This window comes from Camelus bactrianus, chromosome 4 (genome assembly GCF_048773025.1).
Source record: "Camelus bactrianus isolate YW-2024 breed Bactrian camel chromosome 4, ASM4877302v1, whole genome shotgun sequence".
In the NCBI taxonomy this organism is placed as follows: domain Eukaryota; kingdom Metazoa; phylum Chordata; class Mammalia; order Artiodactyla; family Camelidae; genus Camelus; species Camelus bactrianus.
In genome coordinates, this window is record NC_133542.1 from 45,624,642 (window position 1) to 45,650,198 (window position 25,557).

General features: G+C 40.5%; 1 protein-coding gene across 2 annotated transcripts in view; it reads left to right on the forward strand.

Annotated features, from left to right (window-relative positions):
* The first annotated feature begins 3,336 nt into the window (after positions 1–3,336).
* RUSC2 (RUN and SH3 domain containing 2) overlaps positions 3,337–25,557 on the forward strand; it is a 51,504-nt gene continuing 29,283 nt past the window's right edge. The window contains exon 1 of one of the 2 annotated variants that reach the window (XM_010952830.2): positions 3,337–3,648. The gene's annotated coding sequence lies outside the window, so the exon portion shown is untranslated. Of the gene's footprint in view, positions 3,649–20,644; positions 20,802–25,557 lie in introns of those variants that run through there. The other variant, XM_045515183.2, reaches the window with a different exon arrangement.

The following is a 25,557-nucleotide window of genomic DNA, read 5'->3' on the forward strand; positions in this document are numbered from 1 at the left end:
TGGATTGGTTACAGAAGATGCAGGCACTGGTTTATCAAATGAGCCCATTGATTTACTCAATGGTGCTAAATCTATAGATTACTGACTCTTCCCACATAGCTCCTGATGATGGAGTGTGTCCAGGTGGTCATGTTTATGCCAATTGACTCCACTACTCCTAGCCACAACTGGCCAAGAGTGGATATATAATCCCAATATATCTTCTCTCTCTGGGAATTAGAATTCCAAGAAACTAAGTCAGTGATGAGAATGGTTGCTAAAAGGTCATATAGTTTCAGGAAGAGGGTCCTCCATTTTAAAGTAGCCATGGCTTGCTATAAGTATGGAGATAAGTGGGCCAAGGTATCTAGTACATAGAAAGAAGAATAAAGCAGATGTCCAAAGAGAAACAGACAAGACACTGTTTGATTCCAGGAGAGTGCCCTGTGAGGGGCTTTCTGAAGTTGGGTTCAGTGATAACATCTTTTTACTTGAGCTAGATGGAATAGCTGCCAATAGCAAAAACACGGAGGTGATTCCAACTTCCATAGGCCGGGTTTATACTTGTTCCTCATCTACAACTTCTCAGGGACAGGGAGAGGTCACAGGACCATCTGGCTCACCCTGCATCTTTTTCTTTAAGAACTTGTAGGGGAAATAACCTTCTTTATCACTGCCAGAAACAGAGAAACAAGGGAGTATTGTCTTAGCCCCAACATTTCCCTGAAATTCTAGCCCCAAATCTTCTAAGATATATTCAAAGAGTTTGTAGAAGACTCAGGATTTGAAGGATCCTTGGGTGTCATCCTAGACTGTTCAATCTATTTTACCCCCACCCCCAATGACACATGAAATTAATCATTAAGTCCTATAAGTTCTATACCCAAAACCTCTCCTGAATCTGTCTCCTCTTGTATAACTCCTCAGCCACTGCCCTAATTCAGACCCTCTCATTTCTCATCATAATTACTACAGTCTCCTTACTGGTCTCTTTACCTTCCTCTAATTCAATATCCACACTCCTACTAGAATGAGATTTCTAAAGTTCAGATCTGCTCAAATACGGATAATAATGCAAGATATTTCTGCCCATAACAATGCAAATGATTCCTGTTACTGGTGATGCAAATTAATTTTGTCTGGTAGAGAATTTACATCTCTAAAAGTCAAATATTCATTTGAACTGATCTTAGTGTCTTACTGGCTCTTTCATTAATTAGTGAGTTTAATATGGATTTATTTTATATTTGTATAGAATTCATGATTTTTCCTTTTTGAAAATTATCCTTTAATGCAAATAACAGGAAGTAACCCACACTATAGCCAAAAATGAGACTATATGAATGGATGAAAGAGTCATCAACTCAGGGCAAAAATCAAGCTGGGCCTCAGTAAGAAATGCAACCAGCTGCTGGAAGGCCCCAAGAACTTGGAGAGTAGTCTCTGTGTCTAGATTTGAGTCCTTTCCATGCAACGTATTGATGCTTCTAGCAAATTGGTTTTCTCTGCTACTCAGACCATTTGCCAAGTGAAAGATGGTCATTCACCACTCTCAAATTTCCATTATAAGTCACTAGGCTTATAACGGAAATGAGTAAGGGTATAGTTCTCTCTCCCCCAATTCCAAATTCTCAGGGAAAGGATTCCAGTTGGCCTAATTTAGGTTAGGTCCCCACCCTGGACCATTTAACTGCACAAACATGCAGTGTTTCATTTGTCTCCCTGGCCAGTCCTAGCCCTATCCACTTTGCTCCCAGAATTCTATTTCTAAAATTCATATTTGATATACCATACCTGTCTCCACATAAAGCATCTCTCCACTGCTCACCAGATGAGTCCCAACTCCTTAGTATGTCATGGAAGGCCCTTCATCATCACACCCCGGACATCTCTGCTGTCCTCTCTCCATTGCATACCATGTCTCAATCAGATCAGTTATTTTGTCTCTCTGTTGTTTTGCACATGCTGATTCCCCCACACCCTTTATCTCCCACTCGTTTTTCAAAGCTCAGCTCACAACAACCTCTGTGAAGCCTCAGGATGTGTTATACAGTATGACATGTATCTGCTTCCTTGACTGTGACCCAACAACCCTGTGAGCCTAGAGCACAGGGTCTCAGCCTCTAACTCTTTCACAAAGAATGGAACCCAGTGGGGGTTCTAATAACTATCTGTTGAATGACCACCTGCCCCCCTGCCCCAGTCTTTTTTGGATAGAAAGACAACAGAATCCTCAGTGTCCCACATATACCCTGCCTAGGAGCAGGAAGCACATGAGTTCTGTTACCAAAAAAATTATTCATGACACTTGTTAAAGATGGTAAGACAGACTTTATTTAAGGGAGGGACCATGGCAGTAAATATAGGGACCACTGCAATGGGGTCTTGCAGTGGGGGAGAGATTGAGCTCAACTCAGACCCCAACAAAGACAAGTGGCAATTCATAGCCAAGGAGCCACAGGTAGGGGTCAGTTGGTGGAAAATTACAGCCTTGGTCTGTTTTCAGCTGCTGTAATGAAACACCACAGTCTGGAGGCTGTCTGAGAGGAAGGTGCCAGAATGTTCGCTAAGTTCTCTCTTGTCACAGACTTTCTCACCTGTAGGATTGGGCTTGGGAGCTGTGAGGTCTTTCCTATAAAACTGCTGATCTTAATCATGTGAGCTCCACCCTCAGGACCTAATCACCTCCCAAAGGCCCCACCTACTAATACCATCATCTTTGGGGGGTTAGGATTTCAGCCTAAGAATTTTGGAGAGACATCATTATAGCAATTACTAAGAAGAAACATCAGGGGTAAGGGGGATTCTTGGTAGACTGACTCAAGAGAATTCTTGCTGAAGGCAAGCCAAGGTGATAAAATACCAAGGGTGGTCAGATCTAAGTGTCGAGAATTTTCAATAAACTGATTTAGAAGGATCCTTGCTCAAACTGGATTCTAAAAGGACAGAGAGGGAAGCCCAAGGCTGAGCCTGGTTGAGGAGCAGACTCAGAAAAGCCTGACTAAATTTTTGGCCAAAAGAGAGCGTCTTCGTCCGTTCTAGGTTTTACCAGGCTTTATAACCCTGGCTATGCCTGGAGTGCTTTTAAAGATACCAAATCCTGGGCACCACCCAACCGCTTCTCCACCCCACCCCAGGGATTCTGGTTCCATTAGTCAGGCTTTAGTTTTGTTTGTTTTTCTCTAGAGGTTCTACTGGGGTGCTAGGCAGAGACTCGCTACTTTAGGCGAAGGTGGGTTCGCAAAAGCACCTTCCTTCCACCGGTCCAGGAAGCTTGCGCCAGCGGGTTGTCTTGGTTCCAGCACACACGACCTCAGCTTCGCCTCGTACCACCCCGAAGGGGCGGGGCGCCGGCCGCAGAAGGCGGGGCCACGGCCGAAGCGTTGCCGCTTCGCTCGCGGGAAAGCACTGCGCGTGACTCGCTGCGCCCACCGCAGCGGGAGCCGGGGAGGTGGGCGAGCACCCGCTGGCCCAGCAGACCCAACCGCGGGCGGTGCTGAGGGGCTGCCGGAGGGCACTCCCAGATTGAACCATCGGCGCTAAAAGCTGCAGGGGGGCCGGGCGTTACCAAGTTGTCTGGAGAGAAGGGAGACGCCTGCTTATCCGCTGCAACGCGACCCCTGGAGGGCGCGAGACTACGCCGCCGACCACGCTGAGGCGAGAAACAAGGTAAGACGCCTCTTCGAGGGCTGGCGGGGTCCCGGAGACCCACTGCCCTCACGTTCCAAATGATCCTTTAGGAGAAAGGCCCTCAGTCTGCCCATCTATCCAGCCCTTAGCGCCCCCACCCTTCTCCTCAGCCCTTCCCCTCGTCCCCTCAGCCCACCCTTCTGTTCTCTCCGACCCTCTGGAGCAGACTCATCGTCATGCCTTGTCCTAAGCCTTCACTCCGCCGCCTACTGAACCCTCAAACACCCAGGACCAATCATCCTTTTGGGTGTCACCCCAGGTCCACCCCAACGGTCTCCTCAAACTGTCCCTTCGGAGACACCCCCCTCAGCTGACTCGCGCTCAGTAATCATCGTTCCCACATCTCTGGACGCGGCCGCCCAGCACCCAGCCGAGCGACTGCGGGGTGCGGGCGGGGGTTAGTGTCTTTCGTACAGCCGCGTCCTTTGTGCCCTCCGCCCCTTTGGCCCCTAGATCCTAAGTTGGTATCTGCCTCAGCCTGGCTGGGATACCTCTCTCATACCCAGTTTTACTTTGGGGAAACGTTTTACCTACCACTTTCCCAGTCCCCTGCCACCGCGCTTACCTGCTGTGAAGAGCACGGTGATCCCGTTACCCAGGGCTGGCTTGGGATTGCCAGGCTGGCCGTGAGGACACCAGGGACTGCCCTGGAGGCATGGACCATACAGTATTCATTTGTATGTTCAGCGCCCAGCACGGTGCCTGGCACATGGTAGCACTCAGATTATTTGATGGGTGGGTGAATGAATGAGCCCAATGCAGAGGCTGTGAGGCAGAGGGCTTTAATGGGGAAAATGTCACTAGTTACATGAAGGGAGGACAAAAGGAAGGGCATCTGGGGGGATTACTTGTGCTCATATTGGGAGCACAGAACTGAGTATATTCAGTTTTTCAATTCATGCATCTACTTTTATTTACATAGAAGCTTCTATGCCTGAGCTGTTTCCCCTTTTTGTTCTCTTTACAGTAAGAAGTCAGGACCAGGGCTGCAGAAATTTTTATTGGTTAGTGCCTCAGAGGCTGCCCAGATAATCTTGAAAGAGCTTTGCCCAGGTGCACCCCGTCCCCGCTCCTCTGGCCCTAGAGACTAACTGCTCCCCCTAGGGAAGAATTCTGGAGGCTGGCTATAGCCTCTAAACTAGACTCAGTGTAGCTGGTCACCTGGGGCTTCAGGACAGATTGGAGGAATGAAGACTCTCAGTTATTTTACCCTTTAGCTCCTGATACCTTCCCCTGGCCGCACCCTCCACACCCCTCACCCCATTGGAGGAGTAGACGTTCTAGGCTGGCCCAGTTAGAGAAATATCATAGATTCCTAAATACTCCTGTAGTATGGTCAGGCCAGAATCAGGCAGGGATTACCACTATGTGAGTAGTGTCAGTAATAAACAAGAACACAGGCCTTTTAAAGATGGAATTCTCAAAGAACAGAGAGCCTGAAACCTGTTATCGTTGTTTCATAGGAGGGTGAACTGTTTAGATTCAGTTTCCTGAAGCTAAGACGGGGTTCAGAGACCTCAGTTTTAGCCCAGGTTCTGTGGGGAAGTAGATGTATTGCTGGATTATAAAACAATGGCTGAAAATCTATGGAGTTTATAAACTAAGAGGTAATTGCCTGACGACTAGTGGCATTATTGTAACTGGGGCTCACAGTGTTAGTAGGTAAAAATAGTGACTGGAGAGCCTTAGGAGGCTCCTTGGAAATTAAGCAGTGGTATAGTTAGGGGAAGAGAGATCCCACCATTATCCCCCCTTATTCTGCTACCTGTGCCCCTCCTACTGTATGGCTGTAGGGTATCAACCACTATTGTTTCTATTCTGCTTTGAGCCAGGTCAAAATCTGATTTCCTCTGATTTTTATGTTAAGTGTTTAAGATCCCTTTTTGAGGCCAAGCCTGCCTAAACCGAGACTGGGTATGTTCTCATCTATTTCTAGCTTTGATTTATCCCTCTTTACTTTTTCTTTCTCCCATTCTCTGACTTATCTTTATAACTTTATAAAGTAAGTCTTGGATCACAGAAACCCAAAGCAGGGATGGTCTCTTGAGCTGGATTAAGCATGGGTATGGTGTCTGGAGACCAATACTTTTCCCTTCCTTCCTTCCTTCCTTCCTTCCTTCCTTCCTTCCTTCCTTCCTTCCTTCCTTCCTTCCTTCCTTCCTCTTTCTTTCTTTCTTTCTTTCTTTCTTTCTTTCTTTCTTTCTTTCTTTCTTTCTTTCTTTCTTTCTTTCTTTCTTTTTCTTTCTCTTTCTCTCTTTCTTTCTCTTCTTTCTTTCTTTCTTTTTTTTTTTGGTTAGCTAATGCATTAATGGGCTTCTCTACTTTTCTCTGTCTAGGCTCCCTGTTAAGACTTCTGTAACCCTAAAACACTCTGGACTGTTTGATTTTTCTCTTCACTTCCAACACTTCAGAATGTTGCTAGATAAAATACAGGTACAGGATACCAAGTTAATTTGAATTTTAGATAAACAACAGGGTGTCCTGTATTTTTATTTGCTAAATCTGGCAACCCTAGTTCATAGGAAGGCTATGTGTTCTATTCTTCTCTCTGCAAATTTAGGACAATAACTCACCCTTTTCTTCTATTACTCATACACAATGACTGAGCACCCTATTAAAAGTCACTTGACTGAGATGGCTCATTCACTGCTTGTCAGGGTAAGGGCAGTCTCTATAGAATAGTCCAGTTGATCAGTGTTGAGGTTACCCAGAAAACACCCACTCAAACATTGGCATGTGATATTGTAGTTCCTGTCAAATGAGTCTGTCGTGCAAAATGAGCATATTATTTTGAGTGGTCAGGTAAAAACATTGCTCTGACAGTGACTTTAGGTGGTGAAGGTAGAATGTGGATGCATTCTAATGAAAAATTATAACTTACAGCAGAACCTCTCTTGTATCACGTTTACCTTTTTTTTTAAATGAGGGTACTGGGGATTGAACCCAGAACCTTGTGCAGGCTAAGCATGCACACTACTGCTGAGCTATTTTTAAGCTGTGGTAAAACATATATAACATAAAATTTACCATTTTAATCATTTTTAAGTATACGGTTCAGTGTCATTAAGTACATTCACATTGTTGTCCAGCTATCACCACCATTTGTCTCTAGAACTTTTTCATCTCTCAAACTGAAACTGCATACTCATTAAACAATAACTCCTCATTTCCTCTTCCCCAAGCCCTGGCAACCACCATTCTACTTTTTTCCTCCATGAATTTGACTACTCTAGGTATTTCATAGAAGTCATATCATACAATATTTGTCTCTTTGTGACTGGTTTATTTCACTTACCATAATGTCTTCAAGGTTCATCCATGTGGTAGCTTGTATCCAAATTTCCTTTATTTTTTAATTGAAGTATAGTTGATTTACAGTGTTGTATTAATTTCTGGTGTACAGCATAGTGATTCAGTTATACATGTATATATACTTTTTTCATATTCTTTTATATTATAGGTTATTATAAGCTACTGAATATTGTTCCCTGTGCTATACAGTAGGACCTTCTTGTTTATCTTGGAATTTCCTTCCTTTTTAAGGCTGAATAATTTTAATTGTATGTATATACCACATTCGGTTTATCCATTCATCCATCAGTGGACACTTGGGTTGCTTCCATCTTTTGGCTGTTGTGAATAATGCTTCTGTGAACTTGGAAGTACAAATATAAGTCCCTGTTTTCATTTCCTTTGGATATATACCCAGAAATTGAATTGCTAGATCATATGGTAATTCTGTTTAATTCTTTGAGAAATTGCCATACTGTTTTCCACAGTAACTGGACCTTTTACATTCCCACCAGCAATGTAAAGCATTCCAGTTTTCCCACATCTTTGCCAGCACTTATTTTCTATTTTATTTTTTAAAAATAGTCATCCTAATGAGTGTAAAATGGTATCTAATTGTGGTTTTGATTTGCATTTCTCTAACGACTAGTGATGTTGAGTATCTTTTCATGTGCTTATTGGCCATTTTTATATCTTCTTTGGAGAAATGTCTGTTGAAATCCTTTGCCCATTTTTGGGGGGGTTATCTGTCTATTATTGAATTTTAAAAGTTCTTTATATATTCAGGATAAAAGTCCCTTATCAGACATTATGATTTGAAAATATATTCTCCCATTCCATGGGTTGCCTTTTCACTCTGTTAATAGTATCCTTTGATGCACAAAAGATTTTTAATTTTGATGAGGTCCAGTTTACCTGTTTTTTCTTTTGTTGCCTGTGCTTTTAGTGTCATATCCAAGAAATTATTGCCAAATTCATTGTCAAAGCTTTTCCCCTATGTACTCTTCTAAGTTTTTTTTTGTTTTTTTTTTTTTTGTAGTTTTCTCTCTTATGGTTAGGTCGTGATCTATTTTGAGTTAATTTTTGTATGATATATAATGTAGGGACCCAGCCTAATTCATTTACATGTGGATATCCAGTTTTCCTAACACCATTTGTTGAAGACCCTCCTTTCCCCACTGAGTAGTGTTGGCATCTTGTCGAATATAATTTGACCAGATATGCCAGGATTTATTTCTAGGTTTCTATTTCTATTCTGGTCTATATGTCTGTCTTTATTCTAGTACCACATTCTTCTGATTACTGCAAGCTGTATATATGTGTGTGTGTGTGTGTGTGTGTGTGTGTGTGTGTGTGTGTGTGTGTGTATAGCAAGGTTGAAGTGTGAGTCCTTCAACCTTGTTCTGCTTTTTCAAAATTTTTTTGGCTATTCAGTATCCCTTGAGATTCCATGAATTTTAGGGTGGATTTTTCTATTTCTGCAAAAAATGTCATTAGGATTTTTAAAGGGATTTCATTGAATCTGTAGATTGCTTTGGGTAATTGACATCTTTTTATTGTAGAAAGAATACTTAACATGTAATCTACCCTCTTAAATTGTTGTTTTATACACACACACATACACACACACACACATATATTTACAGCAGATCTTTAGAGCTTATTCATCTTTCTTGGCTGAAGCTTTATACCCATTGAATAACAACTCATTTCCCCCTCCCTCAGTCAACCATTATGCCACTATTTGATTCATGAATTTAACCATTTTAGATTCCTCATATAAGTGGAATCAGGCAATATTTGTCATTCTGTGATTTGCTTATTTCACTTAACATAATGTCCATCCAGGTTGTCACACATTGCAGGTATTGACATCTTAACAATATTAAATCTTTCATCCCATGAATACAGGATATCTTTCCCTTTATTTGTGTCTTCTTTAATTTCTTCCAGTAACATTGTATTGTTTTCAGTGTACAAGACTTTTACTTCTTGTTTAAGTTTATTCCTCAGTATTTTATTCTTCTTGGTGGTGTTGTAAATGGAATTATTTTCTTAATTTCCTTTTCAGATTGTTTATTATTGTCTAGAAACACAACTCATTTTTATATGTTGATTTTGTGTCCTACAACTTTGCTGGATTGATTTATTAATTCTAACAGTTGAGGGGAGGGATCTTCAGGGTTTTCAACATGTAAGACCATGTAATCTGCCAATAGAGATGCGGATGCCTTTTCTGTCTTTTTCTTGCCTAATTGCTCTGGCTACGACTTCCAGTACTATATTGAGTAAAAATGGCAAAAGTGAATCAGATTTACTGTTAACACACATTCTTAGGGGTTTGGTGATTTGGTATGTAAGTCCTTAATAGACACTGAGAACAAAACTGTGTTTTAGCCTAGTATATTACTGTTAACAGTGAGTCATCAAGAAAAAGTTTAAGTTAATGGCCTATATACTATATATAAAACAAAAGTGTGTAAGTAAAAGTGTACATTTTGAAAGAGTTTTTACCAAAATACCTGAAGTTTTTAAAAAATAAATTTTGATACCTAAAGAAAACTTCTCTTCTCTGGAATTCTTGGTTTAATAAGATAGTCTTTTATCTTCTACAGGAAGATGAGACAGTAAGCTCCAAAATGTCTGCTGTGTTTTTGGCTTCTTGTGTGAGGTCTTGTGGTCAAGGACAATGAATTGGTAACTGGGTGGAGAAAAAAAGAAAGCAGGCCAGCCAACTTCTGGCTAGATTTAGTTATTTTAGGATCCAAAGTTTATACTTAAGTTTATCTTAGGATCCTAAAATCTATATTTAACTTTTTAATCTGTTTTTATACTTTTGTACTTCCTTTCTTTTCTTGTATAATTATTTTAAGAAAGAAAATACAGCCTTATATTTACTTATGTTCAGGTAAAGGAAAAAAAGGGGGATCAGAATATTCTTAAAGTCAGTATGACCCCAAGGATAAAAGCAAAAACTCAAGATGGGAGAGTTGGGGAGCTACTGCTGATCTCATTCATCCAGGAGTTGCTTCTCTTCCAAAATGTTGTTTTCTTGTTATTTGAAGGATGTTGTATTCTGTTGATTTAAGGATACAGCCAAAGTTTGTTATTCAGACCAACCTATTCTCTGAAGGTTCTAGATAACTAGTTTTTCTGTAAGACTAATCATTTCCTTTTAAATATCCCCCAAATCATATATAAGTATTACTGTATAACAAATACCCCAAAACTTAGTGACTTAAAACAAGAATTGATTACGTCTCACAGTTTTGGTAGGTTTGGAGTTCCAAAGATGTTCTGGAAATGTTTTGAGTAGGAGCATACAAAATTGGAATGAGTTGTCTCCTAAGGTGACTACTTTGAAGGATTTCTCTTAATTGGTTCAAGAGCTATTCTACTTTTTTAAAATATTGTTATTTTTATTTTATACTTATAGCTATAGTTAGCTTCTTAGATAGCGTAGTGTCTATTTCAGTTTATAAGCTGATTTATGTAATATGCTTTGCCTAACATCCAACACAGCGACCTGCAGCATTATTAGTTTATTCATCCCTTATGATAGTAGTTGGAGAAGGGATACCTGTAAGCAGGACCACCTGCCTGGTTATCCATTTGTGAGTTCTTTCTGACAGCCAGGTGGTGGTGATAGATAGTTAACACGGAGCATTGATCTCATGGGGAAAAACAAAAAAAGACAGCTATGGCTCTTTATTGGATTGGGAGAATATGTAGTAGAAAACAGAATTTCAAAATATTTTTTAGAGGTGAGCTTTTTTTCAAGTATATTCCACAGGAAAGTGAACACAAAAAGATAAAAACTGAGCTGTTGAAGGCGAGGGGTTGGAAGAAATAGAGTCTAACCTGTTCATCTCTCTCTCCCTCCTTTCCTCTCCATCCCCTTCACCTCCCCCTATCTGCAAGGGAGCTATGTAAAGCACGCTGTAAGCCAGTCACCAAAGATGATACAGATGTTTTGCTTGCTGAGTCATGACTCCAAAGTGAAAAGAGTTTGAAAGAAATGGTTTGGTTTGAGATCCTGTCATCTTCAATTGACCACCTACCAGTAACCAATCAAGTTTGGTTTTGGAATATTTTATAATAATGTATATGCTTTAAAAAATAGACATTGAATATGGTGGGGGGTGGGGCTGTGCACTTCCTTCCTGTTGAGTACTGTTAGCCTCTTTGCTTAATTTACTCTAGACATGTGCTTCTTAAACTTGAGGATGCATAAAAATCACCTGACTCACCCCTGAGATTCTGATTCCGTTAAGTCTGGCATTGGGCCCAAGTGTATACCAGTCTAATAAATTCCCGGGAGAGGCTGATTTTACTGAAGGAGAATTACTCTTAGACCTAAACTCTAATCTCAGCCTCTTAATCAGTGGTTCTCAGATTTAATCAACATAAAGACTTTTTTAAAAAAAAAACTCTAGTGCATGAGACCCAAGAATGGAAGGGCAAATAGTGTCACTAGGAGTGTGATTCGGGGAATATCATTTCTACACTGGATTTTCTTCCTTTAGAGATTAGGTTTATAAATCTATCACTCATTCAAGATTAAGGGATTATGGAGAACAGTCCTAAGGAAATATTATTAGCTGCCCAGACTTTAACCTAGAAAGTGTTTAAACTTAACTGCCTTTTTATGGAGAAAGATGAAATGAAGGATTCTGTGATTTTTTTTCCTTTGAAACAAACAAAAAAATCTTGTGTATTTCTGTTTAAAAATATTTTCTGATAAAATGTTTTGTCTTTTTCTCTTAATTACAGGTGAAATATGTTCTCACTGTCGAGAATCTAGAAAAATAAAGACACGTATAAAATGAAAACGTATCATTGAACCGTTTTTGGAAGCCAAAATTTTCATAGCCATTGTTTGAATGTGCCATAATTTACTTAACCTGAATGTTAGGCATTTGGGGTTTTTAAAAATAGTTTTTCTTCTAAAAAATGTTCAGATTAACAACATTATGCAACATTATGAAAAAAGTCTTTGTCCACATCTCTGATAATTTCCTTAGGATGGAATTCTAGGGGTGGAGTTAGAGGATTTGACCATTTTGAAGACTAGATATATATTTTTTTCCTCCCAAGCTCAATATGAAGGTTGTACCAAAATATGTTTGTATTGCTATTTAGGCTTTATGGTTTATGGCTTAGTGCATTCTATTCACTTGTTGAATTACCGTCACTGGTAGTCCGTTAACTTCATTGATATTACAATCATTCTTTGTATATTTACCTAGTAATGAACATAAACTCTTACCTTTTCTTTTTCTGTACTTAAGCAGCTAGAGAAAATTGTACAGTCCAGTAGATTTAGTATCACTTTAAATTCATCATCACCAAACTTACGTTGGCCAGCAGTCTTACTGTATTTCTCTAACAATTAGATTATTCCTCCATTATTTATAACAAATATTTTATACCTTCACTACTCTCCTTAATCTCTGATCCTCCCTTTTTCCCTCCATATACTCTGTTGATGACCTTGACTCATAAACCTCAAAGAAGCCATCAAACATGAACTTTCTACTTCCTGCCACCAATTTGCAAATATATCTGTAGCCATCCTCTCTTCACTATTTGCAATGGGGGAAGTATCCCACCTTCTAACAAAAGCTGATGTCTCCCTGGTGCACTAGATTGCATACTCCTTGTTTAGCAGTTTTTAGAGATTTTTTTTTTCTTTATATCCATGCAGCAGAGAGTATTATACCTAAATAATATACTTTGTCAGGTACCCCCAAATAAACCTATATTCTGAGTAAAAACACTGATTGCTATACAAATTGAACTTCCAAGACAATTCCCTGATGCCACCCCACTTCCATGCACCCCTTTTAGTCTGTTTCCTGATCCTAAGTTCAAACTATATAGAAATTCTTGAGTCACTAATACTTCTCAGGGATGTTGCTTCATCATTTAATTCATCTCTTTTCTAAAACTGCAACATCAGAGGAGAAGTAGTTATAAAAAAAAAAGAAAAGAAAGAGTACCAGTGCATTTCCCAGAACTGAAGAACGTGAGTCTTCAAGTTGAAAGGGCCCACTGAGTGCCCAGCACAACAGATGGAAATAGCCTACCCCAGGATACCTCATCATGAAAACTTAGAACACGAAGAATTTAGTGAAAATATGACTATTCTTTAAAAAAAAAGTTTATATAAAATATCAAAAACCAGAAGGCCATTGGACTTAACAATAATGGAATCTAATTAGTAAGCAATGGGCAATGCTTTTAAATTTCTGAGAGGAACTGATTTCTAGCCTAGCATTTTTATGCACAGCCAAATTATCAATTGTAAGTAAGAGTTTAGAATATATACTTCCAGACATTCATTTCAAAAATATTCTTACTATGTATCCTTTCTTAGGAAGCTTCTACAGGATATGCTTCAGCAAAATGAGAGTATAAACAAGAAAGAAGAAATCATGGGATCTAGAACACAGGGCACCTAACAGAAAAGGCAAAGGAAATTCCTAGAATGATAAAGAGAAGTCCAGCATGATAGTGGTGTTGTAAGCCAGCAAGGAGAGTCAGTTCAGAGTGTAGCTGGAGAACAGAAAGTTCCTGAAGGATTATGTTCCAGAAAAAAAAAAAGTGTCTTTGACCATTTGGAAAATTATATTGAAAGGGATTTTTACACTTCTAGAGAATTTGAGAAGAATTAGGAACAAATATGTAGAAAATTAACAAGAGAGTCAAGTATCAAAGTATTATAAATTATGTAGTAATAATAAGGATTCATAGACTACCAAATCATAGCAAACACTGGATATTAGTTAAATCAGAAATTGTGAGGAAGATGGGTGTAAAAATGCTGAATTTTTATCTTCCATACTAGGAAGTAAAGGGGAATGTTTAAAATCAAGAAATAATTAAATATGCATATGATTTATAAACATGGACGTAAGTGCCAAATGAAACACCTAAAAGGTCTGAAAGTAGTGATCTCTGGAGGTGGAAAGGGGTAGAGCTGGGGATTGCTATTGTTCATCATAAACTTTATAGTACAATTTAGCTTTGTAACCATGTGCATATATTAATTTGATAAAATCAGTATCAATTTTAAAATAAATCCCCTGACACCACATCACCCTCCGGTATTGATGGTCTCATTTCTCTCTTCTCACAGGCAATCTTCATTGACCATCCAAGCTGTCTACTCAACTTTTCATTCACATTTGTACCCTCTTCTGTCTAATTTCATTTTCTATCACTCCCCTGAAATTATTTATGTCAAGATCACCAGTGAACTCCTGGTTGTCAAATATAATGGAAGCTTTCAACCACACTTTCTTTCAGTTTTTCTAAGACACTAGCCACTTTTCTTGCCTCATGGCCTTTTACACATTTCATTCTCTCTGCCTGGAGTGTTTCCTACTTTTCACCTGTTTAACTTCCTTTCAATTTACCTTTCAAGGCTCAACTTAAACATCAGACCAGAGAGGCCTTCCCTGACCTCTTAATCAAGTTCTTAATTAGTCTTAATCGGGTCCTCCTAATACTCTGTACTTTTACTTTCTTGACATTTATCACACTTTGTAATTATATTTTTATTTTGTGTGTTTTTCTGCCTACTCCACTAGATTGTAAACTCCATGAGGGCAGGGATATTTATTTTGTTTACCACTGTATTCCTAGCAATAGTCTCAATTCTTGGCCGATAGGAATTTTTGCTTGAAGTTTAAACTAATAATCATTGAAAGAGGTGTTGAAAGAGGGCCTAGAATTAGAGCAGTGATGGTAGGAATTAGAAGAGAGGGTAAACTAGAGAGCGTTTTCCAAAACAGAAGCTATGGGACTTGGGTAGTTTCTCCTGGTATACATGTCTGGAAATAATTTTAAGGAGAATCTTGTCAGCCCATGAGTTTATGTAGAGGACTCACTTTCACTATGTTCTGCTGACAGGTGAGCAATTCAGGTAGTCGTGTACCTAAATTCACTGTATTTGCTGCTTGGGAAATTCTTGATTTACAGATAACGTGCAAATTCACTCTAACCTTCTTTCTGTGTATTCCCTTGGGACGTTTCCTTGGACAGATCCACTTTACGACTATCAGGGAGACAGAGAGCAAGAGCCAGGAAAGTTAAAGAATTTGAGGTGGGATGCCTGTTGAAAAGAAAAGCACCGAGTATGACAGTGACAAGATTCCCTGCTGTGAATTGGTAAACTGAACAGTAGTGCAGTCTCAAAAAAGCAGTTGGAGGGATTTAGGTTCAAGGAAAGAAGAGATTTCTGATTCACATTAATTATAGTTACCATTTGCTGATCCCTCACTAAATATCAGTCACTGTTCTAGGTGTTTTCCATATCTTTTAACTTTCACCACCACCCTGTAAGAGGAGGTATTATTATCCCCATTGTACAGGTGAAGAAACTCAAGCTGAGGGGAATCAAGTAACTTGCCCAGTGCTACAGATTTAGTCCTTAAGAGCAGAATTATATACCAGCCGTTTCTTAGCTCTCTATGTTGACCAGAAAGAAACAAAAGTACATGGCCTGAAGCTGGGAAGAGCAACTCAGGGTTCAATTTCTTCATTTTAATGGACAGTAATTTGTTAGGTGAAGTGAGTTCCTATGCCTTAAGTAAAAGTGTGTGGTGTAAATAGGGACTGAATTCCTACAAAATGAATGGGAAAAAAATGGGGCTCAAGTGGAAGAAAGTTATTGATAGATTCTAGTGACTCCTTTAAGGGCCAGAGTTTCCAGTTCAAACACAGATAATTTTGGATGCCAATTCAGTATAAACTGGTCCCTAATTTAGTAAATATGCTAACTGGCCTCCCTGGACAGAGATGGCTTTTATGGATTAGCTGTCTTTCCTTTGAATAGAACACTTTTCAAAGGCCTGCTTTATAGTTTGCATGGTCATAGTTATTTAATTAATTGTTTAGTCTCCCTAGGTGAACTATAAGCTCCACGAAGGCCAGCCCCAGATCTGCTTTGTTCACATAGTACCGTCAGTGCCTTGCATCTCATAGGTGCTCAGTTAATGTCTATTGACTGATTCATCTACTCCTTGGGCAAGATGGGCACCTGAGGTTCTCAGGACCACAAACGGATTCCTCTATACATCTGTCCAAAGCAGAGAAGGAAACCCAGAGCCTTGTTGTGCTTATAGGTTGGGCTGTTATATTCCCTGGGTCCTGCCTCCTTTGGGTGTGGCCCCAAAGGCTTGATGACACTGGGGCTCTGGTTTTGGCAGTGGGGCTTGTGTCTTTGTTCTGAGATTTTAACTATAAATGGATCAATCTATTTCCTGTTCCCAGGGGAACTCAGTGGTGCCACAACTGAGGGGCAGCGGGAGCACAGAGTTACTGCTTTCTCTGCTGGAACCTCCCTTTTGCTACCCAGAGGTGGCTCCATTATAGGTGAGCCAATCAGGAAATTCCAAACCCTTTTCCTGAAATTCTAAACAGCTTGAGGAATCTCTCCAGCTGAAATTGGAAAAGCTCCCAGCGAGGAGAGCTGAGTCTTATGTAACTTTATAGACTGCCCTTTTTTAGGGAAAAAAACAAACTGTTCCTCAGCTAGTTCTGGACTTTTTGAGACACATCCTGCATTCTTTCCTGGCTGCTCAGCAGCCCCATTGGAAGCAGCTAACAGGACAGAGTTGAAGACTGGTGAAGTTCAGCAGGGAGAGGTGAAGAAAGAGGGAGAGAGAACTTCTGTCATTCTGGCTGGAACATGCTATTCTGGTTCTCACGCTGCAGCTCCCACTAGCAGTAAAGGGAGTGCAGTGTTGAGTAAAGGGAGAGAGCTGTGCCTGGGGATACTTGCCCTGCACATCCAGAAGCCAGCCGCTGCCCTGCCTTTATCCTCTTAGCACCCCACACCCCAACAGGGAGGCCTAGAACTGTGTGTGTATAAATATGTCCATAGCTGTAATGAAGAAAAGAAATTTTTCCAGTTTAGTTTGGTGAAGACCCTGTTCTTCCTTAGTTCAATTCAGTGAGCACTTTAAGCCACGTGCCAGGCTCTAGGCTAGGTTAAATGACTACAAAGATGAATAAGACAGTCTCTTATTCAGCCTTAACATGCAGTCAAGGAGGTAAGAAAAAAATGTATGTAAGCAGCTGTAATACACTTCTTTGCTTTATAGTCCTATGTGCTTTATATGATTCTTTTATTCTTAACTCTTATAAAACTAACCATCAGGTTTATTTACACCTGTGAACTTATGTGCTAGCTAATTTATGATAAACAAAAATACAAGAAAGTCTCCACTTTTCAGGTGTGACCAGTTATTTTATGAAATTATTCATGAAAGGAGCAGGTACAAGTTTGAAGAATATTCTTATATTAATTCATTATTTTTATTTCCTTAATTTTCTCAGTATAAGGCAGTTTAGAACTTTGAATGTAACTTGAGTCTTTCAAAATACAAGTAGTTTTCCCAATGAATTATGATTTGCCCTAGAGCATGCCTGTAGCTTTTACTTATTCCTTGAAATAAAGTATTAGGCAAATATCTAGCACAGCAGGTAGCTTAATAGATAATTAAATAATAGCTTTTATTATTACAAGTATTAGTCTTTAGCTACAGGTCACTCATTTTTTTCTAGTCTGTGGCATGTGATGAGGTGTAACTCCAATGATTCCTGATCCTTTGCATATTGTTCTTAAGTTACTTCTATAGTAGTTTGAGCCCTGTTTACAAAGACTTTAACTATTTGTGATAGAGCCTAGATTCACAGCCCTAAGACTTTGCTCAAAATGAGCTCACCCCTGCCCTCATGCCTTTCATCCATATTTGCTATGTCCAAACTCATCCGACTGTTGATAGTTTCCTTGCTAAACCACATATAGAAGTGGAGGGAGGGGAAGAGAGAAGGACTTGGTACCTAAACCAGTTCAAGTGTGGATTTGGAACCTGGAGAAAGAGAAAAAGAAAAAAAAAAAAAAAAAAAAGAAGCAGCAGCAGCAGCCTGGTAGAGACAGGATAATATTATTAAGCAGAAATAGAAAGATAAAGGCCATTTATGTCTCAGTCTGCACTCCAGAATGATAATGCAATAAGCTAAATTCCACAGATGTTTTTGAAGGACTTTATGTGAAGGGAATTAGCCAGTCTGTCAGCTTCAATACAAATAACCTCAGAATTCTTCCTTCACATTCCTCAGTGGCTCCTTAGAGGGGAGCTGCCTCTGAAATATATGCATCAGCCCTGTGTGAAGAGGAAAGAGGATCTCTGGGCAGGCGCAGCAGAGTCAGAATTTTGAGATACAGACTTTGAATAGAGAGACGTGTAAGGTCTAGAACTGAGGTCAGCAAATTATAGCCCATATCAGGGTGGCCCTATGGCCCACAAACTAAGAATGGTTTTTACATTTTTAGAGTTGTTTGAGGGAAAAAATAAAGGGTGGGGGATATGTGGCAGAACTCTGTGGCCCACAAAGCCTAAATATTTACTATTTGGCTGTTTACATTTTACTGTCTGGCCCTTTACAGATAGAGCTTGCTGAAAGGAGGGTTTGCTGAAAGCTCAGCAGAAGCTGCCAGATGTGGGAACATCTGTTTTGAATCCCAGGGTGGGCATTTGCAGAAAAAGAGGTGTCAGCATCAGCGAAGAATAGGTTTCTATTTCTTCTCTCCAAGAGCTCTGGAGACCTGGCAAACTAACTGATTGCTGGGCTAGAAAGAGTGAAGCCTTGTGTTAGATGTAGAATAAATACAGTATTGCCTTTGTTCTAACTGGACAGTGGAATGCATCCTTTCATTAACGTTGCTTTATCAGGCTTTCACGCTAAGTTCAGTTTGAAATACTACTGCTCAATGCTGTATCAATGGGATACAAGCCTCAGATCAGTGTCCTGGGCCCAGGTGTAGGGGAGAATTAGGTTTGCAGATGGAGCAAGTGTCTGAGTAGAGAGGTATTTATTTTTTGCTTGTGTATTTCTACTTTCTCTGTTACACGTTAGTAGAAAGTCATACATTATATCTAGGTAAGCATATTCCTAACTGTTTCAACACAGTTGGTGGGGATTATAGGCCTGAAAGAAAGGAACTGCACCTCCAGACACAGACCAGGTTCACTTCCCAACAGGGCCACCATGACCTAGAAGAAGGAAAAATACATAAGTCCAGGGCTCTCTACCTATAAGCGTGAGTGACAGTTATATTTCTGAACTACTTTGACCCAAAGAATTTATAGCATTTACGTTTCTTGCTATTTATTATTCTAATTGTTCAAATATTTTTTCTTGTCACAACACCAGAAGGTGGATACATTTCACCCCCTTTCCAAACCATAAACCTAGAGCTTTGAGAGGACAAGTACTCTGCCTCTAGATGACCCAGCAAGTCAGAGAAAAGCCAAGAATGAAAGCAGTGTTCCTGTCCTTGGGCATCCTGCCACTGTTCTGGGCATGAGTAGCTTCCAGATGGAGCTAAGATCAAACCCTGTATCTCCAGTCATCAAATCTGGTTGTTTCTGAGGCTGCATTGTTATTGTGATGACCAGGTAGATAAGTCTTGAATGACTGGGGGTGGAGGGGGGATGTACTGAATAAGTAGTTCACCAGCCTACCCTTCCTGCCTGCACCTTGTCTCCTCAGATACTGATATGTTGTGTCTCTGACGATGGTTATGAGTCAGCCTAGGCAGGAAGATGATAGAGTCACTGTTAATGCGTACTTGCCTGCTTGGCTGCTTTCTTTGCACTCCAGCATTCCTACCTGGTGTGTGGTACATTTTTGTCATTCCACAACGGTCTGCCGTGCACATGACCCCTCAGAAAGCCAGTCTACATCTATTTACATCAGCTGCCCAGCTGCCAGCCTCCTCACACCCCTGTCTGCCTGATGGGACAAGATGAAATCTGTGTAAGGAGCTGCCTTTCAGGGACATGAGTGGGATATCGACAGAGTTCCAGAAACTGTGGTCAAAGTATAAGATCCCTGGGACCACAACCTCTAGGCGTTGGAGAAAGATGCTTTCAGGAAAGATTTTTCTGGGCACTGACTCCTGGCCAGATGAGAGCTGGTTTCTTGGTATTTCTATCCTGTTGTGTCATTTCTAGGAAAGAAGTTCTGGCCAAATAAATTTTCAAGGGATTTGATATAGTTGCTAAAAATTCTGTGCAAATCAAATAAGGACCAGCCTAACTACCCTATGTTTCAAATATCCTATAAAACCCTCTCAGGTGAGCTTTTTTCTTTTTCTCAAAAGGTCAGCATTCACAGCACTAATCGGGGACTTGTAGTTGACAAGGCTGAGCTTCTGGTTAGTTGAGTAACAGTCTTTCCTTGATTTTATTCAGATCATTTCAGTGCAACCAGTTTGTGTGTGTGTGTGTGTGTGTATCCTTCTAAAACAATGTGTTAGGTCTCTTGTCCAGGGCCTGCTTGACTGAAGAGAATGCTGTGAAAAATAGCTCTCAATTCAGGTCCACCTAGTCCCAGAGATTTGGGACCAGATAGCTGGATATACGACAGCTCTGTTTGTTCCTTTTCCTCTTCCTTGTCCCTTTTAATACTGAACTGTTTCAACAATGTTCATTTCCTCCAGAATCTAACTTAGCATCCTGGAGAAGCCTGAGGCCACTCCTGTAGCAGGAAGCTGCCCTAGATTTGGGCAGTAACCAGTAGAACTTGATACTGACGCCAGAGTGTAAAAATAAACACCTCCTACAGTGCTGTCTTAATCCATTGGCATCAGAGTTGCTATTATTAACCCGGAGGCCTCACAGGCAGCTGTGATGGGCAGACAACAGCCTGGACAGACCTATCCTGCCAGCTTGGGATCAGACTGTTTCTTTCCTACATCTACTGGAATCTGATCTGGGGCCCCTGGAGAATTACCGTCAGTCTGGGAGCATGCCCCACAACAGGTAATACTAGAGATGGATTAGTATCTTTGGTTTGAGAGAGCCTTAGGCTTCCAGGGCCAGCCTGCCAGTCCAGAGTGTAATGGGCACATAAGGATTACTGACTCAGTTCTAGTGCAGGGGAGGGAAAAAAGGAACCTGACTCTTTCCAGTTCCTTTGGCTCTCAAGAAGTTTTGCCTGCCAGTTCCCTGGACCTTGGGTCTTTAGGTTTTCTGGGAAATTGGGGAAGGAGAGAGGAAAGGACTCCATTGGTCATCTGCTAAAGATATAATAATAATGGTGACCATGACTGAGCACTTACCTTGTGGTAGGCACTTACATACAATATCTTATTTAATTCTACCTCAAGCCTTTGAAGGGAAAATATCATAACAGTTTTTCAAATGAGGAAGCTGAAGTTTGGTGGAGTTGAGTAACTTCCCTATATCCACAGCTGGCAAGTAGCTTGTCAGATTTGAATCCACAGCTGTCAACATCAAAATTCATACTCTTGAATCATTACAGAACATAGGTCCTGAGTATTCAGGGCCCAGGCAAGACTCTGGCCACCTGCTTTAAAACTTTTTTGTTTAAGTAAATATCATTTTACTCTCACTTTAGTCTTATAACCAAAGTAAGTACAGTAACTGGTACACAGAATGGTCTTTGCTGCCACCAGCCAGTGAGGCAGTCCCAGTGCTCTTATCAAGTACTGTGAGTTGAACCCAGAGACTCTCATCTAAAGTCTATTGGAAAACACATCACATCTAGGAAAAGGCTTTTGACTTGACTGAGGAGTCTCAGGGACTATGACCCCTCTGCTGAGAGCAGGGCCAGACCAGAACCTAGTTCCCTGAGGAGCGCAGCTTTGATGGCTTCCAGCAGTCATGCTGAGGGAGGAGTGTGCTTGAATGAAACTATTTCCTTGAAGGGCAGTTAGCTGTCTCTCTCCTCTTTCTCCTACCTCCCCTACCCTGTCCCCACAACTGGCTTGTGGTAACTCAATCTAGATTCTTCTCATAGCCTACCTCACTGTGCATATGAGGCCTTTTATTTACAGCTTTTGACAGTCTGATTGGTTAGCAGCTAACCAGCCTGCACGCCTCAGTCCACTGCCTGGAGGGAGGGGAAGCAGAAAACACTCTGGCCTTGCTTCCTGGAGTCTAGGAGCCAAAAGGAGCAGCCAAAGGAAGAGCAAGGGGTTGTTGACCACACTGAACAATCAAGGAGAAGCATAGGGGCGTTTTTTGACCCAGCTAACCTGCTTCTGCAAATATACACTTGAGAGCTGTCTTCCAAGCAGAGCTGCCCACGCTGGACCTTTCAGCACCCACCCCTAGTAACTGTCTCTGGTGTTGGTGGTTTCCTGCTCCTTGGCTGCGCACCTGCATCTAGCATTAGGAGGCCTTATCTCTCCATCTCTTTATCTACTGCTGTATCTTCCATACCCTCATCTGAAGAACTGTCTGTCAAGGTAGGAACTAACTCTTTCCTAATTCTCTATAGTTCTTCTCTTTCTCCCTAACCTACATCCTCAAAAGAGGTAAGGTTTACAGCAAATTCTCAATCTTTAGAGACTTCTAACTGTAGTAGTTAGAAGCCAGGCACTTGGAAGTAGAGGGGTGTGTGTGTGTGTGTGTGTGTGTGTGTGTGTGTGTGTGTATCTGTGTATTTATATTGAAAGGGAGAAGGATGAGAGGGAGGACATCTATTAGCATACTGTACAGGAACCTTCCTTTGGGCCTAGGGTTTTAATTGGGCTTAGTTTGTAATTAGAGCTGAAAGGGACCTTAAGAAGTCATCTGATTTAGCCTTCTGCCTCCAAACAGGTGCTGGGTTGAGCTAGGGAGAGAATCAAATGATAGATCTAATGGAGAAAGGCATACACTTGCTGGCTGGATTAGTGGAAGAGAATATTTTTCTAGGTATAATCCCTTTTGAGCAGAGGGAGACCCTGGGACAAAGCTGAGTTTATTACTATATTTTTATGGAATAAAGAAAAGTGACCCTTTACAGCTCAGTGAGGGTCAGGGGCTTTTCATGGGTATAATTCCTGGTGCTATAATTCACAGTCACCATTCATTGAATTGGAGCTTTGGGAACTTCAGGCACAGCTGAGCCTGAGAGGTAAAAGTCTTCGAACTTGTTGGGAGTTCCACCCCTAGATGTTCTGTCTGTGATTTTGATTATGTGAAAGGTGCCTGCAAATTTCCAGTTCATAAGGGAGGAGATAGACTTGGAAGAAAGAAGATATGCCCACACCAAGTGGTCCTAGGAAAGAGCCCATTTTACTTCAGTGACAAGCCTCTTCTAGAGTGTATATGACTTTTGAGAGTGGACGGTTAGCTGAACCTTTCTGTAACATATTTGAGAAGCCAAAAGAAAATCAAGCTCTGTGCTTCAAAAGAGGACTCTGCATTAGGGAGGCCTGATAAGGAAGCAGCTGGGTGTGTCTGGAACAGCCTTTCAGGCTAGTCTTCTTCCAACACACTCCCAGCAGGCTGGCCGGCCTCACTGGGAGTCCAAAATAACATGATGCCAGTTCAGAGCAGCAGCCTCCTCAGCCTGGAGCAGCTACACACAACCTGGAGGACAGACAGATGTGCTCCTGGGCGTTGGCTGCTATTTCTTTTGTGGAATGAGACTCCTGATTCCACAGCCAGGTGCTCTCAAGCATCCAACAACCTGTTTGTTCTCTCCTTGCATCTCAGCCCAGACACCCACAGGAATCACTATTACCACCAATTCTTAAATCTCCAAATCCCTTTCAGCACCTCTCACACATTTCAGAGAGAAGTACTTGTCTTGTAGGGAATTCAGTCTCTATCAAATCTCATGGCATAAAGACATAGAACTTTGACAGGCACGGAGGGTAATTACACAAACTGATTTTTCTGAATTCATGCAGAAAGTTCCTTTCTGAACTCAGTAAGTCTGCTCTTAGTGCAGTAATTGACATCATTTTCCAAACATGCTTGATTTGAGATCCATGAAGAAAGAAGGATGATTTCTATCAGTTAAAAATTTGTTTCACTGCCCATTTCCTTGACCCCAACCAAACATGCTTAGTCTTGCCTTTGCCCAGAGGTTTTCAGAATTTTTTCCTCTAAGCTCTAGGATTCTCCCCTGCTTCAACCAGAGTAGCTCTGTTTTATGTACTGGGGCCGAAAAAGTTTGAAACCATTGCTCTAACCCTGATCTCACATCCTGAAACATCTTTCTTGCTGCCCAAGCCCTCTCCAGAGGCGTGTTGGCAATGATTTTAACAAAATTATGAGCCCCTAAGTTGAGCTCTTACCCCCAAATATCCGGCACAGTGCTTTATACACAGTGGGAGTGTATACAGTGGATATTTGTGGCTTGATTGCTTGTTTGATTGATTGATTGACTCCTGAGATGATAGTAATTAATGCTTTGGGATGTTTCTACATCAGAGAGTATATAGTAAATTATAGCTTACTTTTATTCATTATGATTAGAGCACTTCTGACCTTTCCCACTGGAATCAGTCATGCAGTCTGAGGTGAAAGCATGGCCAAAAGGAGTTACCTGACATAGGATGTTGCTGGTGTAGGGGATATCTGACTAGGTTAACACAAGCAAAAATATTACCTGCTGATTTCCAAGGAAGAGTATCCTGAGGTGAAAGGTAAGCAGAGTAATTATTGGGAAAGACTAGGGACAGAGATGTACTAAGATCACATAGTCTTATCTATTTTTTAGTACTGTTTGCCTTCTCTAAAAATCACCTGCCTGGATAATTTCCAGAATTACTCAATGTCTTGATTATGGAAAATGCAGATCTTTTTCTTCACTAAGCTACACATGAAACATCATCCAAGCTGTTTATCTGTATCCCCCAGGATATCTTTTGAGGGGAGAGGGGTTGGCTTTATTTTGTTTTTAATCAGTTTATGTTTTATAAAAGTGATGTACATATTTAGTTTTTAAACAGCCAAATAATTTAAAAAAGGACATTAGTGGGAAAACTGGCAAAATCCATATAGTCTGCAAGTTTAGGTAATAATAATGTACTCAATGTTGATTTCCTTGTTTTGACAAATGCACTATGACTATGTAAGATGATAACATTAGGGGTACTGGTTGAAGGACATATGGGAACACTCAACTTTGCAACTTTTCTAAAAGTTATTCTAACATAAATAGTTAACTTTTAAAAGTTTGTACACAAGGTCTTCACAGTGAAAAAGTCAAATAGTGCCGTGTCTGAGAGAATAAGCATCAAAATCAGTAATACCAGCGGTAGATTATGACCCATTGAATTAAAAAAAAAAAAAAAAGAAGCAGCAGCAGCCAAGAATCTATACTGACACCAAAAATAAATAAATAAATAAACAAATAAGAAGGAAAAGGGAAATCTTATATTAGATTGCCAGCGAGTAAATGTAGAAGGAATAATAGAGAGAAAACCATCATTTTTCAACCATCACAGTAAATAACTGATTCAGGCAAAAATCATCAGTGGATGTTGGATGCATTTTTAAAGAGTAATAACAATGCATTACATTTCTATAAAATGTTTATAATTTATAGAGCACTTTCACACACTGTTTTGAGCAGACTGTTGTTCAGATCTATAGCAGGAGGTATGACGTATCTCCCCCTTAACCTCCACATCCTTTTTTCACCTAGGGACTTCCTATAAAATAACCTAGTTTAGGCATAAGAATACTGATTAGCCAATGGTTATATTCATATGTGTTTTATTTCAGCACCCCAGGATCTCTCTAATAATCTCTTGCTAATTGCTTATCTTTG